The sequence below is a fragment of the Accipiter gentilis genome, chromosome 22, assembly GCF_929443795.1.
Source record: "Accipiter gentilis chromosome 22, bAccGen1.1, whole genome shotgun sequence".
Taxonomy (NCBI): Eukaryota; Metazoa; Chordata; class Aves; order Accipitriformes; family Accipitridae; genus Astur; species Astur gentilis.
In genome coordinates, this window is record NC_064901.1 from 24,445,877 (window position 1) to 24,464,416 (window position 18,540).

The 18,540-nt window shown below is 37.6% G+C and overlaps 1 protein-coding gene across 3 annotated transcripts in view; it reads left to right on the forward strand.

Moving 5' to 3' along the window:
* The window catches only part of LRRC4C (leucine rich repeat containing 4C), a 549,191-nt gene that overhangs the window by 172,460 nt on the left and 358,191 nt on the right, over positions 1–18,540 (forward strand). The gene's annotated exons all lie outside the window — the stretch shown is intronic.

An 18,540-nucleotide genomic window follows, 5' to 3' on the forward strand; every position in this document is an offset into this window, starting at 1 on the left:
AAGTTGATGGATTTATGAATGGGAGAAGTGTGTACAAGACAGCCCCTCCACCGAGAGCGTCCTACGCAGTGACAGCATGGAAGAACTCGCGTGTTGGTCTATGGAGACTTACCTTAACGGCTGAGTTTGTATTTTATGTGTAGTGGTTTTACACAAGTCCCTGTAGTGCTGCTAAGTCATACCAAGAATACACATACAAAACGCTGTACTTGTTCTCCTTTACCTCTACCTTCCCTGTCTTATCTTTTCTTCTCCCTGCTGCTCTCATTTAATATACGTCTGTTAAGAGAGTGAGAGTTAGATTTACTTATCAGTTAATTGTTTACTAAATCTGTTAATTTACATTATCTGGCATATGTTAAATGCAAGATTTGGTAGAATATCTGATGGCTTGAGAAGTCACCTGAGACCCCCCCCGACCTCCCCCCTTCTTCTGCTGGCACTAATGTGTACAACACAGAGCAGCGCTTCCTTGGAAAACTAACTTAAGGCATAACAGCTTATTGGTTATATGACAGTTTTCAGAGACATTATGTAAAAGGCAAAATGATAAATTATTCCTCCTCTGCTGTGGAGGAAAGATAGGAAATAGGCATCAGCGTGGCATCATCAGATGCCTTTTGAGAAAATTCAGTGATTGTACAAAAAATGGAAACAAAAGCACATGACATTCAGAGGCAAACTAGACAAATGAGATCTAAATAAAATCACCACTATGCAAGTAGTAACTATGCATATTTTGTAGACAGCCTGGAAAACCATAAAAATGGTGTCCTGCAGTAGCCACGTTAATCGACACTTCTGAAAGGTTGCTCTGATCTGCATCTTCTATCCATATTCCTATTAGTTTGATAGTAATGTTACAGGTGAATGTCCTAGTGAGATTCCACTTGCATTTGAAGCAGTCTTGCACTTTTGTCTCCTGACTCTCAGACTAGCATCCTGGCAACCTAAAAGGAAGTAAAATTGGTTTAAAAAAAATGTTACATTTATGTGAGCAAAGGCTAATGGGATATTAGACCATTCCAAAGGTGTAGAATGTGAATAGAGATTTTCAGATGTTAACTGAAACTGGCAAATGTGAACGAATAACAGAAGTCTACTGTTAAAATAAGTTTAATTTTGGAAAGAATACTTCCTTTAACAAGATGGGTTTGTGCATGACAGTCCTCTATGGAGAGTTGTACAGACCGTTGGCTTGCGGAGACAAAACTGTATGCAGAGGTGTGACGTGATCTTCTGTTACTTCTGTTGATATGCTCCGTGTTGAATCTGTGAATCGGGGATTAGTCGAGAAGTGAGCTTCTACCTTTCTACCAAAACGCGGAGTGAGGGAGTTCTGTCCCCTTCTGTTAGACCTAGAGCCACGCGCAAAAACGACTGTGAATCCTCAGGCGTATCTTTAGCTGATGTTGCCTGGTCCTGGAAAATAGGAGGGAAGAAAAACTACTGGATCAAACAGAAAACTTGGTGCTAATCCTTTCCTTTATTCCCTTGGTAGGCTTTATTTTTCCTTTTTGTTTTCATTTGAGCTGCTGTGCTGCGGCTCCCAGTGTGCTCCGTGGGGAGGAGTCTGAAGCAGGTGGCAGAAACTCATTGCAATGCGAAGGTTCACACCCCGCTATGTGCAGTTTATAAGTAATTGTGTCATGGCTCACAGAAAATTACCAATCCGTGCCAATTAGCACAAGATTGATTTTTTTTTTTTTTTTTTTTTTTCCTTTTTAAAGCTTGGGAAATTCTAAAAGAGGCAGCAGCAAAGTTTATTGTTTGTTATGTGCAGATTCACATCGAATTATGAAATATGGGTTAGCATGCAATGTCTGGTACAATTGTGTTCTCCATTAGCAAACTGGAGGCTTCATTTATACACTGAAAAACACAACAACAAATTAGGTGGGTGACTGCATAGAAATATTAGAGTGAAAAGATGTAAGAGTGCATCTGGGATGTGCGATGAGGAAATACACATTATAAAATAAATGTCTCCATTTTAATATTTCCACCTACTCTCCTTATGGTGATACCATGTGGTTCTTTTTCTCATTTTTGTCTGCCTTAGTAGTTTCAAACTTTTGAGAAAAGGAATATTGAAGAGAATAAAAATATGAAGAAAAGCAGTTTGTCTGGCTGTCCTCTACAAGCTGTAGTTCCTGCAAACGAGTAGAAGGTGAATTTTCAAATCTTTCTGCCCGTGAGCTTTGCATGTTTTTATTTATGTCCTGAAAAACGCAGCTAGTCTTTTGTATTCCTTCCTTGTCCGCTTGATCAGAAATGGTAATAAAGTTGTAAAAACATGTGGGAATGGCCTACAGCCTGTAAACAAAGAGTAACTTTTACCAGAACATTCTCTTATGGAACAGAAACAGTGGATTCTGGGAATATTGACAAGGACTGTAATGGAGATGGGCCTTAACCTGTTGCCTTCCTTTCATGCGCATGCAACTTCGAGTACTCTATCTGCATCCTTGTTTCTACAAGGAAGTTTCCAAACACTTTCTAAGATTTCCTAGTGTTTCTACATACTTCCAAAAGTTTGTGGGAGATGGTTTTGGCAACCTTTTGCTTCCTCCGTGTACTGACTACTAGTAAAAGACCATCACTACTAGAACACTTCAGACTCTGCCATCTGTCTTTTATACTATTAACTGAAATATTTTGGCTGTAAAACTACTGTCTGGCTCACAGAATTCAATATAAAAATATCGGCAAAAGAAACAGAACAATATGGAAGAGAGCGTTAGGAAGGAAAGGAAGAGAAAATGCTGGGGGATGGGGGGGAGAGAAGAACAGGAACACAATGAAGGAAAAAGACACATGAAGAAAAGGAGTCACAAATTATGTATTCCTGGAATGAAGCGATTTTGAATGCAAGCAGCAATCAGCTGGGGTTTCTAAAGCTCTAGCAGATAGACATGCCTGTTTTTTATTTGCCAGAGTTATTTTTCTCTAGTAAAAAGAAAGCAAGAAAGGTGACTTACTGAAACCATGCTGTCATGCTTCCTTCTTTTTTGCTTTCCACCTCCAATGAGTTTTTTCTCTTTTTCTGCCTCAGGAGGTGAATGGTCATGACTTCTCTGCAGTGATTCCACTCGTTCTACTTTTTTATAAAAAAAAACCCAAACAAACCCTTATTTCATGTTGATATCTCAGCAGAACTTTTGGGATGTTGATGATAATAGAAAAAAAAAAACACAAAGAAAACCCCAAATGTAGCAGTAATCCAAATAACTGTAGACTTCAAAGGTGAGCATCAGACCTCTGGAGTTCGGCCATATAGACCATATAGATATGAGTTGGAGTATGGATGGTGGTCTGCATCTAAACTCAAGACTAAATATCAGTTCTCTCAGAAATGCGTTCTTTAATGTAACACAAAGCAAGTCAAAAAATATTAGTAGCAGACCGCAGAAAAGTCAATTTGAGCCCATCTGTACAAGAAAGTAGTTACTCAGTTCAACAGTTTGAAAGGGGAAAACCCCCTGTCCCTCTATTCTGATATTATCTGATTTTTTTAGAGTCTGTTTTGAAAACCTTTCAGTTATTTCAGTTTTATGGATTCCATAACTACTCTTTCTATTTGTGTGTGGTTTTTTTTTTCCCCCCCCAAAAATTATTGTTGTTATGTTTTCCTGTTTCAGATCAAGTGTCCTTGAAACCGTGGGCCTATGTTGAGAGATGAGTTTCATAGAATCTACACATTAACAGTTTTATTTGCTATTGTGATGATAATTAAGAGGGACAATTAATTTCATATTAGTACAAAGAAAAGCTGGAGAAGACTAAAGAAAGAGAAAAACATTTTCAGTACCCTTAAACTAACTGTTGATCTGAGGAGAAGTAGCTTAATATTTTTTTTCATATTTAATGGAAACCTAAATAAAATGTAGTTCACCAAATATCTGTGTATTCAGACAGAAACTGCCTTTGTATAGAAACACCAAGTGGTCACTGCTGGTTTTTAGGTTTTATACTGCTGAAAGCTATGGGTAGAGTTCCTTGTTTAACTCAGGTTATGTGTAATTTGGCTTCTGTAGGAGTTGGATTGATTGAATTCTTAGTACTATTAAGTAGTTTAGTATTCTTGCCAATGCCACAAGTAATTGTTGTCTTGTATAATGTCATAGAATCACGGTTTGGGTTGGAAGGGACCTTAGAGACCATCTAGTTCCACCCCCCCTGCCATGGGCAGGGACACCTTCCACTAGACCAGGGTGCTCCAAGCCCCATCCAACCTGGAATTGAACACTGACAGGGATGGGGCAGCCACAACTTCTCTGGACAACCTCTTCCAGTGCCTCACCACCCTCACAGGGAAGAACTTCTTCCTATCATCTAATCTAAATCTACCCTCTTTCAGTTTAAAGCCATTACCCCTTGTCCTCTCACTAGATGTCCTTGTAAAAAGTCCCTCTCCGGCTTTCCTGTAGCCCCCTTTAGGGACTGGCAGGCTCCTGTAAGGTGTCCCCGGAGCCTTCTCTTCTCCAGGCTGAACAACCCCAACGCTCTCAGCCTGTCCTCGTAGGAGAGGTGCTCCTGCCCTGTGATCATCCTTGTGGCCCTCATTCCTTAATATATGTAATGAAAACAAATTAAAAACTTGAATGCTGGTCAGTGCCTTCAGTGCCGTTCTTCTATGTTCTTTATTGACTAATGGCATTAGTATTAGGAAGTCACACTCTGTCAAAGTTGGTGAAACCACCAACTTTCCTTGAATATGCTAATAATATAATCTTTTCTGTTTGATTCTCTTGCATTAGGGTAAGACTACTTTCACTTTGTCAACTCAGAAATGTGATCTAACTTACTAGCAGGTACCACAGCGCTATTTAGGTGGCATTACAGGGATTTGTGGCATAGAAAAGAAGTGAGAATCCTCTGACACTCTGCTAAGGAAAATACCCGGAACAGCCAGAACCTGCTGGGAAATTAGCATACGCAATGTAAATGATGCTGGAGACATGAAGCTGGATTAGCAGACTTAAGGGGATTTGTAATGAAATAAATGAGAAGAAAGCTAACACCTTCGGGACCTTTTTCCCCCCAAAATGAGTGCAGTCACATTTTCTTTTTGCTGATACTGCTTCTTTGAATATTTCAGTGCTAAGTAAAATATTTTCAGTAATATTACAAAGTAGCCTTTTTTCAGAAGATATATCCAAAATAAAAAAAATTAATGGCCGGGTCATAGTAATGTTTCTTTGAAATGTTAATTTGGTCTATATCATAATTTGAGGTTCATATGTTCATTAATGTTCATAATGTCTTGGCCAAAATCCAATCGTGGTAATTACAGTTAGTGGATCAAATTTCACCTGGCAGTTTCCAATGGGGAAAATAGGTTTATTTCTTTCCTGCACCATTACCACGTCCTCTTAACAGCTGTCATGTCTAGCCTTGGAGATCTATTCATCAGAAAAAGTCTTAGTAATATAGTGAAGAGGAAAGCATAAGTCAGATTCAAATTTTAATTTTGAGATTATTTTCTAGACTAATGTTATTAGTAGAAAAAACCCAGACTTTTCAGTAGTAACATATTCTGATTTTCAGTCTGTGTAACAAAGATTTTCTGTATTTGTTTACTAACATGCTCTAGACAGTGGAGTTTAGATTAGACACTGATTTTGCAAGCTAGTATATGGCTTATTTCAGTGAGAATACTTACAAACTCATCTTTCCGGCCTTGTGTCTGGGTCTGTGTAGCCATACAGCCCAATGCAGTTTCAGTAGCTATATCACTAGAATAAGGATTTAACTTCTGAGATAAGATCTGACTTATGTTCTGTGGCACAAAGGTTTTTCTTCTGTCTTCTGCTCTTTGGTTCCTCTGATATCAATTTTGCTACTATTTTCTATTTTTTTTTCCTTTTTTTTTTATAGATGCATAAACTGAGCTGTAAAGCATGGGCAATTTATTCTGAGTGATTCCATATGTATGATATTATAAGATAGAAAAGCAAATTAATATTGTTTCATAGGAGAACCCATGCAGTTCTTCCAAACAACGCAAAGGATCTCCATCTTTAACCTCAGAAACGTACATGCCAGTCACATAAATCAAGCCCTCCTACAAGAATGTAGGAAAGCTGTTGAGTAGATGACAAGAACCTGTGTTTTTTAACAAACATTTTTGTTTGTTTTTAGTAAATCACAGTGGCTTTTTAGAGGTACTAGAAGGCTGAAGTTATATTACTGCTTTGTTTTTCTTTTAATGATAATGCATCTGGAGTATCACTGAGATTGTTGAAGGGAAAATTACTTTGTTGCAGCATCTGTGATAGAGTTGGTGCATTGCGACTAGGATTTTGGTCTCCTGTGCTGCATTAAATGCAACTTGACAGCATTTTAAAAAAAAAAAAACCTTTGGTAGGAAGTATTTGTACCTAGGATGGAAAACATGACTTGGTACATGCACAAGATCTCAATAAGTAGCATCGGAGGAACAGGTTGAATCCTCTTCATATGAGAATGAGTTACATGTGAGCAGGAATTGGCTCTTCTCTCACCGCTCACTGTACAGTACCTGGAAATTCCAGGGTTATTCCGGGGCCTTCTCAGGTAGGATGGCAAGGAGTGATTCTTTTGCACAGCTTGATGTACTGTAGCCTGCAGAGAATTTAATTCAAAGCAGCGGTTATTGTTCTTTTGAGCAAGAACAATAGGAAAAGGATTTTTGTGAATTTTGTCTAGTGCTTTGGTTTCCTTTGAAATCACTACTGTGTGCCACTTCATCCTCCAGAACACAACTTAATTGGTGCATAGTGACGGAGGCAGTGCCACTAGCTCTCATAACTTTTTCTGTGACTGACAGTATTTAGGGGTTTTCTTCAGATGCCAAGTTCTAAATTTCTATGATTGCATGAGAATCACAACAGGAAGTTGAAATAAAAGCAAGTTTCTAATTCTCTTGATTGCAGACATGAGCTTGATAGCAGAATGCAAAGTCCAAACTTTAGCCATTTAAAAAAAATCCTGATTATTAATACAATGTGAGGATTATTTTAGAACTTGACTGATGAACTCCGAACTTCTCAAGTTGACAACAGAGCGCATGCGCTTTTTTTCCTGTCCTGTGTGAGCGATGAATTCTGCCTGAAGCCAGTATCTGCCAAGGTACTGTTTATATAAACCTTTGGTCTAACCCAGCACTTGGAAAACACATTGTCAGATGTATTTAAAATATCTTTTTCTCTTTAACAAATAAACAAACAACCCCAAACATAATATAGTCCTTTTCTTTTGCACCTTTCTGCTCCAGCTGCATCGTGACTTTCTTCTTAATGCTTCCAATGCAGTGAGTGTACAAGAGCTTATTATTTCATAACCTTCTGAGTACTGAGGTTTGGATTGTTTTTTAATTAGCATTTTAATTGCTCATCAAAGTAATTGAAAACGGTGTTGGAAAAATGGTGCATTTACTAATCCCTTGGGTACTAGTCAACACTAAGCTTTTCCCAAGGTCAACTGTGTGCTTGTGATAGCGGGAACTTTCTTTGCTGATGTGATGCTGGAGACTTGGTGAGCGGAGATGTTTTTACCATGCCTTGCAATCTGCCTCTGCCTGTGGCGGGGGAACAAAGAGGTATTATTCTGTGTGTAGCTACTTATGCAAAATTTGCTCTGAGAAGATGTATTATCGCTTATCAAAGCCAGACCACTTGTTGTAAGCATACGAGATGAGTCTGGAGTGGTTAATGGTGGTAGGGAAGCTTTAATTCACGTCAGTGCTCTTGGACAGTGTGTGCACTCAGGGATGCTCGTATCCCGCCGCTAACGTACGATCGCTGGAATCTAAGGTGAGGCTCAGTTCCTGGAACTGTCTAGAGAAGACACTGAACAGGCAAGAATTGGAGTAGGCTGGGTCATATTAAGCTGGAAGCTGTACTAAAAGGCTATGAAATAATTGTTTAGATATTATTTAAACAAGCCATCTGAGCCCTCACTAATTTTTACAGGAAGCAATGAAATGACCGTACTGATCAGTTTGTCTTGTGTTACTTTGAACAATCCTGCTCGTTGTCTACTCTCCTCAAGTTTTTTGTTTTACCTTGTGATGAACTTACCCATCTTCAGCTACAAGATCCCTGCTGGGAGGATTCCAGCAGTCTCTCGACAGGGAGCTCAGTAAGAATATTGAAATGTTAGGTTTACCTATTTTCCCTTTAAATTTATAGCTTCAGGTAATTCTTGTGCTGTCTTGGGACTTATTTTCCCATCCTACTTGTACAAAGGCAACTGCGCTCATTGTTCTATGGTCCAAAAATTGGGGCCTGAAAAGTAAGAAATGTGAGATGAACCCACCCTCTCCTGTGAATGTCTCCTTTCTGCTTAATCTCCCCAAATTTCTTAGTAGTAAGTACTTGACAGTGCTCTACTGAAGCTGGTGGAAGAGTTCCCTTTTGTTCGTTCCTTGTAAGGAGGATTTGGGCATTGCAGTCTTTATGAACTATATTATACGTCTTCATGCAGTACAAGGCAATGCAATTCACAAGTCTTCTCAATGGTTCTGTAGGATTTTTTTCTAATTATTTACTAAAAATGTTTGGTTTTGAAACGTGTTAATACCCATAAAGTTTCACTGAGGAACTAAAATGGAATGAAATAGAACAAACCCTTTTTGTTTCAGAAATAGATTTTTGTTCAAATTTATGTTGTATTCTAGGTAATTGTTTTATACTGCTTTTTGTTTTTACGGTATTTGTGGTTTGTTCCATAGCAGAGTTGCATAATAATACTAGAAATTACCTGTGGAACAAATTCCAGGTCTTAGCAAACTCAGGTTGCTTTCTTCCAGTCCAACCCCTCTGTGTGAGCTGGAGATGGACTATTTGTTCTTTAGACTCTAGAGTCTTTAACGTGTAGAATTTTTAATGTATGAAAAAATGCTTATATAAATCGTGTACTTGAGAGTATTGTCCTTTCCGTGACAATTTATTCCGATTTTCAGAGCTAATAACCAGTCACAATGCTTGCTAAAATTAGTGGATGTTGTTTTAAGACCACATACCTCACGTTAAGAATCTATTTTTACATCCAGTTTAAGGGATAGGCCTTACTCTTTTCAATCAACCAGTTTCTGAAGTGGAGGTATTCTGCCAATTGAGCAACGGGGGGGGGGGAATAAAAATAAAAATCTTTTTGGTAACTCTGAACCTTCAAAGCTCTTTTGGGTATAATAATGGCCACAGAACGTCTGAAGTCTTAGACAAAGCATATTTTACTTTGTGCTCATTGGTAAATTAGGATTAATCACTGGCTGAGCTTGCAGTTGATATGTAATTGGCTCATTGTCACTGAACAGGCTTAAGAGGCGAAACTACACGGGTTATTGCTTTGGAAGTTAAAAAAGGAAGTCTCTGCTATGTTTGAAATGAAAATAAAACAGCTAGAGATTGACCCATTGAAACATTTCATACTTTTCATTGCTAGCAGGAGATCCTCAGTGAGGCAGATCAAATGTAATTATTGAGAGAACATAAAGAAAACATCTTTGTTTGCTGTGTTGTAATGAGGACAGCTCAGCAGGATTGGTCCTGAGTGTGCTGGATTCTGACTGGTGTACAGGCTTGTATGCTGCAGAGTTAGCAGGGGTCTTAGTCATTTAATTACATGGAGTTATTTTTGCTTTTGCAAGCACTTGTAACTTTCTTCTAAAAAGAGGTAAGAGCTTGCAGTACTTAATGTGCACTTCATATCCTGAAGGTGCTTTACAATTATTAAGCAATTAGTGTGAACGCCACCCGGGTGTACTTCCATCCCTTCATATGTATGGCACAGTGATGGATATAATCTAAACCCAAAGATGTCCGTTTACAGATGGAGAAACAAACCAAAATGAGTTCTTTTGGCATGTCTGAAATCGGGTTCAGAGAGTTTAAAGGAGTTGTTTTCCATGTGATAGCTAATCAATGATGAATTTGGAAATACGACTTGGTAGTGAACTCCCGGTCCTTTTGGACCGGTTGGGGGTTTCTTAACTCTGATATTAATGTCTGTCTCCTGAGTCCTGGCTTCCAGTTCTTGTGCCCATCTTTTTATTTTATGAGTAGGAACTTGAACATCATTTAAAGTGGGAGAAAGGAAAGGATATTTGCACTTCTTTGGTTTAGGTGAGAATGTTCAGTTCTTAAAGGTACGTTAGTTTAGTCTCCGAGAAGTCTATCTAAAGAGGACAGAGAATCTTTCAGCAGGTGACTGTGGGCAGAAACGTGATGGAAGAGGTCTGAGTTTTTCTCTGAAGGATTCTCTTGCTCACTGTGGACTACATAGGGACCCAAGGGAGAGGAGTTTCCTAACTTCACTATCTAACGTTAAGCAATGTAAATATGCTCTCCTGCCTGTCTGCCTGAAAATCCAAGTATGAGTTTCTTATACGAAAGAGCTTCAGCAATGAACACCTATATACATAAAAGACTATGGCTTTTAAATTTGAAAATTATGAACAATATATGCCAAGAATATATTAATAACATGTCAAAACGAAGTCATCTTGCAGTACAGTTGATAACAGTTCTTAGTGATCATATCTTGACATTAATTTTTTTGGATACAGACGACCACTGAAGGTGCAAAGGGTTTATTAGTGGCTACAAACGTACTGAGACAGCCATGTTTTACATTTGTCTATGCTCAAAATCATTATTTTCTTAGGGTTTTCGATGTGTCATATATTTATCCACAAACAGCCCTTTGAAGTTACAAACAACTTTGAATTATCTTTCCAATGGGAAATCCCAACAAATTAGCGTTGTTTTGTTTCACTTCCAAGTTGAGATGAGCAGCTGCATTTCTTGTTTCTTAAAGAATTTTTTTGATAATACCAAAAAATATTTCTTAGTGCATACAGTTCAAATAATATCTATCTTGTCATAGTTCCAAACAAAGGCAATCAAAACAATTTTTTAACATTACTGAAATTAAATGGGAATGTGTAGTAATTAATATTGACATTGCTATGTATGAAATTTTGCCCACAACCATGCATTCTTGCAAAATGCTGAATTTTCTGATGGAAAACCATTTTGTTAGTTTTCACCAATTCTTATAGGAAAGTGCTGTTCTCAGACATGTACATAATTTGTACTAAGTAACTTTTCCCTGAACACATGGGGCATTGCGTATTAAAATGTATTGTTGATTGCAATCTTAATTTTTTCTCCCTTTGCATAAAAAGCATCTTGGATCAAATGTAGCTGAGGTTATAAAAAAGAAAAAAAGTAGTAAGGAAAATTGGATTACTTCCTCTTATTTCTGTAGATTAATCTGAAATATTAAAATATTGCTCCATTCATTAAGTAAAATCACTTTTCGTGGCAATAAGTTTGATTGCAAGTGGGTCATTTGTTGAAGTGCAACACCCTTCTAAAAATTGTGGCTTGTGTCTTAACCTGGCTCGTGCGTAGGCACGTCTGCCACAGGTTCGCTGGTGTGCTCTTCCCAGTACTTCCAGCCTCCCTCCAAAAAAACAACAGATATCTGAGTCCTCGTGTCCCAGATGGTCAGTACTAGCTGGTGGGTCTCTGGTACTTGATCTTCCTCATTTCTTCTTCCTCTTCTAGGTCTTCTCCTTGTGACTATAAGTATCAGTCAGAATGCTTAATCCTTCCAGAATAGTTGTGTGCTCTGTGTTTTCAGTTTTACTGAGCATGGGATCAAGCCCTTGTGGAAGAAGATTATTTTTGCGGAACTGTCTTTCCGTGTGCAAATCATGCTGTTTCTTCCTTTGGTTTACATTCGTCAGAGATGTAGTTTTCTCACTCGATTGATGCTGCATGTGTGTATAAAAAAAAAATACACAGCAGTCTGTTTTCTTCCCAGTTGTATTGCTGTTGTCTTCCTCTGATCCACTCATCTGGAATAGGAAGGAAAATCTTACAAGAGCTTAGAAATAACAAACCTTGTATCTAAGAAATGAAAATATCAATGTTAAGGTAAAAATGAAAAAAATTTATTTTTCTTCAAGCAAAGGATGAAGAAGGATGATAATTCTTTGTTGTGACATATAAAATCATGTCTTGATTCACCATGGGTACAGAAGCTTGTGAGAAAGGGTATGATCACTAGGGTTAGGTGTTAAAAAAATCCTAATGTAAAATTCCAAAGCATGCAGAAACATTTGTTTCCTAAGTTATCTTTCTGTTCAGTTGTATTTTCACTGTTTCTGAATTTAATTTGAGAGTTTGGGGTTTTGCTGACCAATCCAGAAACGTGACCTCATCCCTCTGATAGTCTCTCCTAATCTGCATAGTCTTACATTACGTACGTCACTGCAATGTCCATGTGCCTTAAGCAGTGGTTACTAACATCTGCCACGTACCTGTCACATATGTCCTTAGGCAGAGAAATATGAAGAATCTGTTTTTTTTTTTTTTTTTTTTTTTTTTTTTTTTTTTTTTAGGGTGTTTCCCCGTGGTCTTCTCTGGTTTTGCTTATAAGCAGAAGGCAGGACACAGCTATGAGTTGGGGTGTTTCACAGCATGTGAACTTTGGACTAATTTGGGGGGATGTAGGGTGATAGAAACTTATGGTTTATTTTGGAGATTTTTTTTTTTTTTTTTTTTTTTTTAAATCAAGAGTAATACATGGAGAGGAAAGTTTAAGGAAAAGGATACCGACGTTGTGGTATTCATACTTAAATTAGTACTCTAATCACTGGACTATTGCCTATTATGGTGTAAATAGTATCTCTTTTTTCCCCTCACACCACCCCCACCCCAATATGGTATTATTTCAGCAGAGACTGATTTTTGGTTTGGTTTGGGGTTTTTTTTCATATTTTCTTTTTTAAGATAGGAAAACAGGTAGATCTACTTACATAGACCTCAAGTTGCTCCAGTATTCAGCTGTTAAAAAGATTGGTTTGATTGTTAAGTCAGCCTGACTGTACTTTAAACCAACTTAAAACCATGCTTTGCTTTCGTGTATGTTCCCTTCCTTTAAGTATGGGAGGGATAGGGAAGGGCTGGGTGCAGACACCCTCCTGACAGGTAGTAGAAATCAGCATGTGACTGTTAAGGTTGTTGAATGCATTGGAACGAAAATGTTTGTGTTGATGGAGAGATCTTCTACTGATCTTATGTGACTTAAAACCAAGGATGACCCCCTAAAGAAAGTGTGTGGAACATTATACCTTGTATGTGTAAAATATGGTAATAGAATTAAATAGATAACAAAACTGTCAAGTTGGGAATATTTTTTAAAATTTAATTTCTTTATATACCCTTTATTAGTGGATCACTTATGTGATCATTTGATCTGCCCTATTGATACGTATAGCAGTAGGGGTATTCCTGGCGATGTTATATTGCATAGAAAATTTTACTCTTCAACTTTCTTGCATTCCCTCATCACCCTCAAAACAGTTAATTTCCTGATTCTGTTTATTCTTCTGGTTTTTGATTTATGCTATTTATTAAATGCTTCATAGTTATTGAATACTTGATGCTTTGTTTTTCCCTTATAACATCTTTGTTTGACAGTCCTTTTATTGAAGGAGAAGATTAAGTGATAAAGTAAGGATAAAATAAATGCATCAAGATTTCTTCAGGTTCCTTTTATCATCTGATGACTGCAGAACATGTTTTCAGCAATGGGGAGATGACTGAATTTCTCTCCATCCCGGCCACATCTGGATTGCCAAAGGAGACTAGTTAGTGTGCTCTTGATTTTCCATCAGAAGGAGGTAGCAGTGCATGGGCAGGAAAAGAGCAGCAGGATTTTCCAATGGCATTCAAACCTGAACAGCTAGGGGAGCAGAACTTCAGGATATTTGAGGGCGTTTAGCAGGCAGCGTAGGCACAGCCTTTATGTGCCTCAGCTTCTAGACAGAATAAAGGATGACCTGCTCTAAACCCAGTAGATCTGTTAAACAGTATTAAGGCTGAATTTGTTAAATGGGAACAACTTCCTCTCTGTCTCATCCTCAATGTCTTCAGTGTAAGTAAACCATGACAATTGTAGAGAAAATGAAAGGCAAGGAAGGAAAAAAAGAGAAGATCGATTACAGAACATAGCCATTTTGTCTGTATGTTTGTCCTTCTCTTGGACAGCTAATAAGGAGGGACAGAGTTAGAAACATAATTTTACTTTTCAACAGTAATCAGGAGATAAGAAATCTTATATTGTTCTTTTTTGTTGTCTTGGTTTTCTGCAAAATGAGGCATTTTCCTTTTCCAGAGATGGGGAGGAACAAACACTTCACCCGTTTTACATGATTTTGCATTTCCTCCTGGCTGATCCTTTATGGTTTTTCCTCTCTGACTCATGCCAAGAGCTATTTCAGCTTGACATATTGTAAGTGCATTTTCTGTCTATTACGAAATGGAGAAATGTGAATGATGGATGTGCAGTAGGCTTGCTCACTCCTGTATGCCTTCCTATTGATAAGTAAGTTTAGGTAGCCAGGAATGAATTTGTATTTACTTCAAAGCCACCTGAGCGCCTTTCATTCAAGTTGTCTGTAGCACCGTGGGCGTCCTCTTGTCCTTGCAGTGATTCACACCTCTTGCTACAGAAGATTTCCACTTTCCTCTTTACCTCATTCCTTGTAAATAAGTCAAATAAACTAGGTCACTTCTTTACATGGCATCTTTTAAATGCATGATCTTTCCTCTTCCACAGACAGCTAGAGCTCTCCTCTGGTAGCTTTATTAACTTTAAGAGCATGTATTAATGTTTTCTTTTGATTTCTGTAGTATGTACATACCGATATTACTGAAGCCAGATTCTAACCTCTTGTGCCTCAGTTTTCCAAGTGTAAACTGAGAACGGTATTTCCTGACACCATAAAGATCGTTTTGTAGCCTTGCTTATTAATATCAGTAGCATTTCATGTAGTGAAGTCGGTTACTGACAGAGCATGAGTTAAAGCTCAAGCTCGTCTGCTTCTCCATGGATAACGTCTTTATTGTTTTATATTGCGCATTTCACGTGTCCTCACTGATTCATTGGATTTTTTATTCACAGTTGAGTGTCCTCTGATGCTGTTACATGGTGTTTGAGTTCAGTATCTGGCTGCAGTTAGGGGAGGCTGCTAAGAAGATTACGAGCGCTATCATCCCACTCCTAACTAAAGGCAGTTCCATTTGGGTGTCAGGTTTGTCATTTCATACCAGTAGGATCTGATCTCTCATTCAGCTTTCAGACATATGTGTGAGATTCTTCTTTCGCAAGACGAAGGTGAAGCTGACTGAAGAGTTACTGTACCTTACCTCTCCCTTCGCTTCTGCTAATCAATTTCAAGGCATTTCAAGGCCTGACTCAACTTCTAAATGCCTGAATTAGAAAAATCTGTAATATTTTTTCCTCTATTTGAGATAAATTATGCATTTGTGAAATCAGTCAGGACAAGTAAATCTTAGTCATGTCAAGGAAATAGAAATATTCCCATGGGTAGGACTAACAGGCCTAAATTTGCATCTAGTCTTTCTCTGGATACAGGCTTAATTCCCATTTCCTTATCTGTGTAGGAAGCTATGAGGTGTGCTGGGTCATCAGATGGGACATTGGGAAATCACAAACCGACTTGGGAGACCCATGGATTCTGTGGCATGCGACTGGAAAACCCCAGTCATGTTTCCATGCAATCAGCAGAAATCTTTTTTTCTTTACTTTTTTTTTTTTTTTTAAATAGAGAGCAAGAGAAAATGAAAGGGGGGAAAAAAAAAAAAAGGCTTATTATCCACTGTTCTATTTTGGGAGACAATGTACTAATATACTTAACAGTGGTGTTCAGACCTGACAGTTTTCTGGCCACCTGGAGATGTTAGTACCTGAATCTTGGTTCGTGCATTAATGTTCATTTCAGCAACCATTACATCTGAAAAAATAACTTGAGCGAGATAACCAGAAGTTCTGCATGCCTCCACTTGGACCCAATCTTCAAACTGAGAGTGCTAGGTGCTAGTTATTTTATATAGCTGCTGGATTTTTTAGAGAAATTGGTGATCTACAGTTCCCAGTAGAGGTAATGAAGACTTTTGGTTTATAGTCTTTTCTTACATTCCTCTACTCGCTTCTGCAGTAGCTACAGGAATTTGATATCATTTAAAGAGTCTAATTGCTTTGTGCTTTTACTTTATATTACAGATAATTATTTAAAAATGATGGCTAGAAAATTAACCTTCAGAAGCTGAATAATGGAAATTGAATGTGCACATAGATACAGGCTACCTGGTACCCAATAAATTCTCAGTTTCTTATTTCTACCCTTGACAGTGTTTTCAGCCAACAGCTGTGGAAAGAATGTATTAAATCTAAGGCCATTATTTTTCTTGCAGTATTTATTATTTTCTAAACCTACAAGCAGCTTGAATCTTGAACACCAAGATTATATTTTCTCTCTCCAGTAATTAGCAGTATCTTGTCAATTCAGCTGTGAGATACTAACTGTGTAAGGAATGATCTTATCACCTTGAAAACTTCAAATATTTAAAATCAAATGTGAGAATGTCCATAATGGAGTTCTAGGAGGGGAAACAATTTTGAAATAAGATCTGGTTTAAACTGAAGATACTGCTTATTCATAGGTTTAAAACAGACCTAATAAGTTATTAATGTAAAAGTTTGGGTCATTAAATGTGCTTTTTCCTTCATTCTTCTCTGACCTTTAAAGTGGATCATTGTCTTTCTTGCTGAGAACAGTAGAATTCAACACAAAAGATGCTATCAGGACTCTAAATAGTAAAAATTTGACCATGTTTACAGTTTTCTGTGGGATTCTGTAATAACAGTCTTTATTGACCTGAACCTTAAAGAACTCCTTGGTGTCCCGCCAAGTGGATTTTAAGGTTATAAAAACTTAATAACTTGTTGGTTATTAATAAGTTGGTTATTAATAAGTCAGTTATTAACAAGTTGGTTATTAACAGATGGTCCAGTACACACCTCAGCTTGAATATTAGGAATCTGTATTTTGATGGAGAAGTGATGAGATGAAGAAAAGCATCTCAAGATGAATAGCCCATGCTCTGTCATAAGAAGCTATTTCAGTTCTGCCTTGGACCTCTACAGGTCAAACCCTGGAAATGCAAATTTTCTTTTGCCTTGGTCCCCTTCTTTTTGGGTAACATATTCTCTGCTACCTTCCTTTGGAGATGTAGTATGAAGATTTTTATTATTTTTTTTTTTTTTTTAATAGGCGATTGTTGTAGAAAGCACATCAGCTAGATGCTTTTAAAAAGTAGACTGCAGCTTGGTGCAAAGTACGAGCAAACCTGAAGTTTAACAACAGTTTAAAAGCATGCTCCATCAAAGAGACCGTCCCTGTTGCCTGTAGCAACAGAATAATTGCATCAAATGCATTACAAATAAACAACCACGCAGTGTTTTCTGTTACTTTCAGAACTGCTGATAACAGAGGAAGGTCTCCCCAAAGAGCGTTTCAAGACAGTAATGTAATTAGAGTTAATAATAATAATTGAACATGAATGGAAGGGAAATTCACAGCGGTTTCAAGAAAGTTTAGTCTTTTAAACTTGTTTATGTGTCTGAGGTCTCGTGTTGCATGAATACTCATGAACAGAGTGCGCCAAATTACAAGGTTATCTTTTCTTTGCTGGAAGATTTGCACTGATTTCCAGTACTTTAGATTAGACTGTTAGAGGTTAATAAAAGGGGTCATGCGGTAGGTGTGAAGACTTAGATTCTCAGCATGTGGAACTGGTATATGGGTAAAAATACATCAAGTTTTTCTTTATTGATCCAGTCTTAAGGGTGTAATACTGACAGAGATTTTTTCCTTGCCACTCCGCAGTTTCAATGGCTTATTTATTTTTACAAGAAGTAATCATGGCATACATTATTAAATTTTAACATGCAATTAGTATATTTTTATTCCATTCCATATAATTTTGTAACCCGTACTGTACACTTAGTATCACTCTGAGCTTTAAGAGAGTAGTTTCAGTGTTGGCTGTTTTCACTGGGAAACGAACTGTATTGAGGACAAAAGAGATACAGGATTTATGTTCAGATTTACTTGGTGGCATTACAGAATATATTTCTCTCAATCTTATTTTTAGACCTGCACAAGGTCGTTTACTTCAATTCATTTCAATAATTCTATGAGAATATATAGAAGAAAGGAAAGCAAAAAAGTTCATTAACTTCATAAAGAATTAATAAGCTATTAGGAAGCTGTCACATACCACGTGCAAAGTAAATAACATTTAATCTAATAGCATCATAGCACATTTCTACCTGTGTAACAAAGTGCAGTTATTCTACTCATAATGAGCAGGTGACATTCAATTTATAGTTTGAGCCAAGCCTGCTAATTCCAGGGAAGCTGGAAGCTCCCAATATCTACAGACTAACATAGGAGACAGTTTTCTCACGTAGTAGGTGAAAACTTGCTACACGTACGTTCCCATCTCGCAGGATGCTCCACTGGAACAGAAATGTGTCTTTATAATAGTCTGAAGGTTTGCTGTCTTAACGGTTCCCAAGAAGACAAAGGATGTTTAAGTGCAGTTGAAAAACGTTTGTGGTCTAGTTCATTGAACAACCATGACGTTTCTGCTGTCATGAAGAGAATTTCTC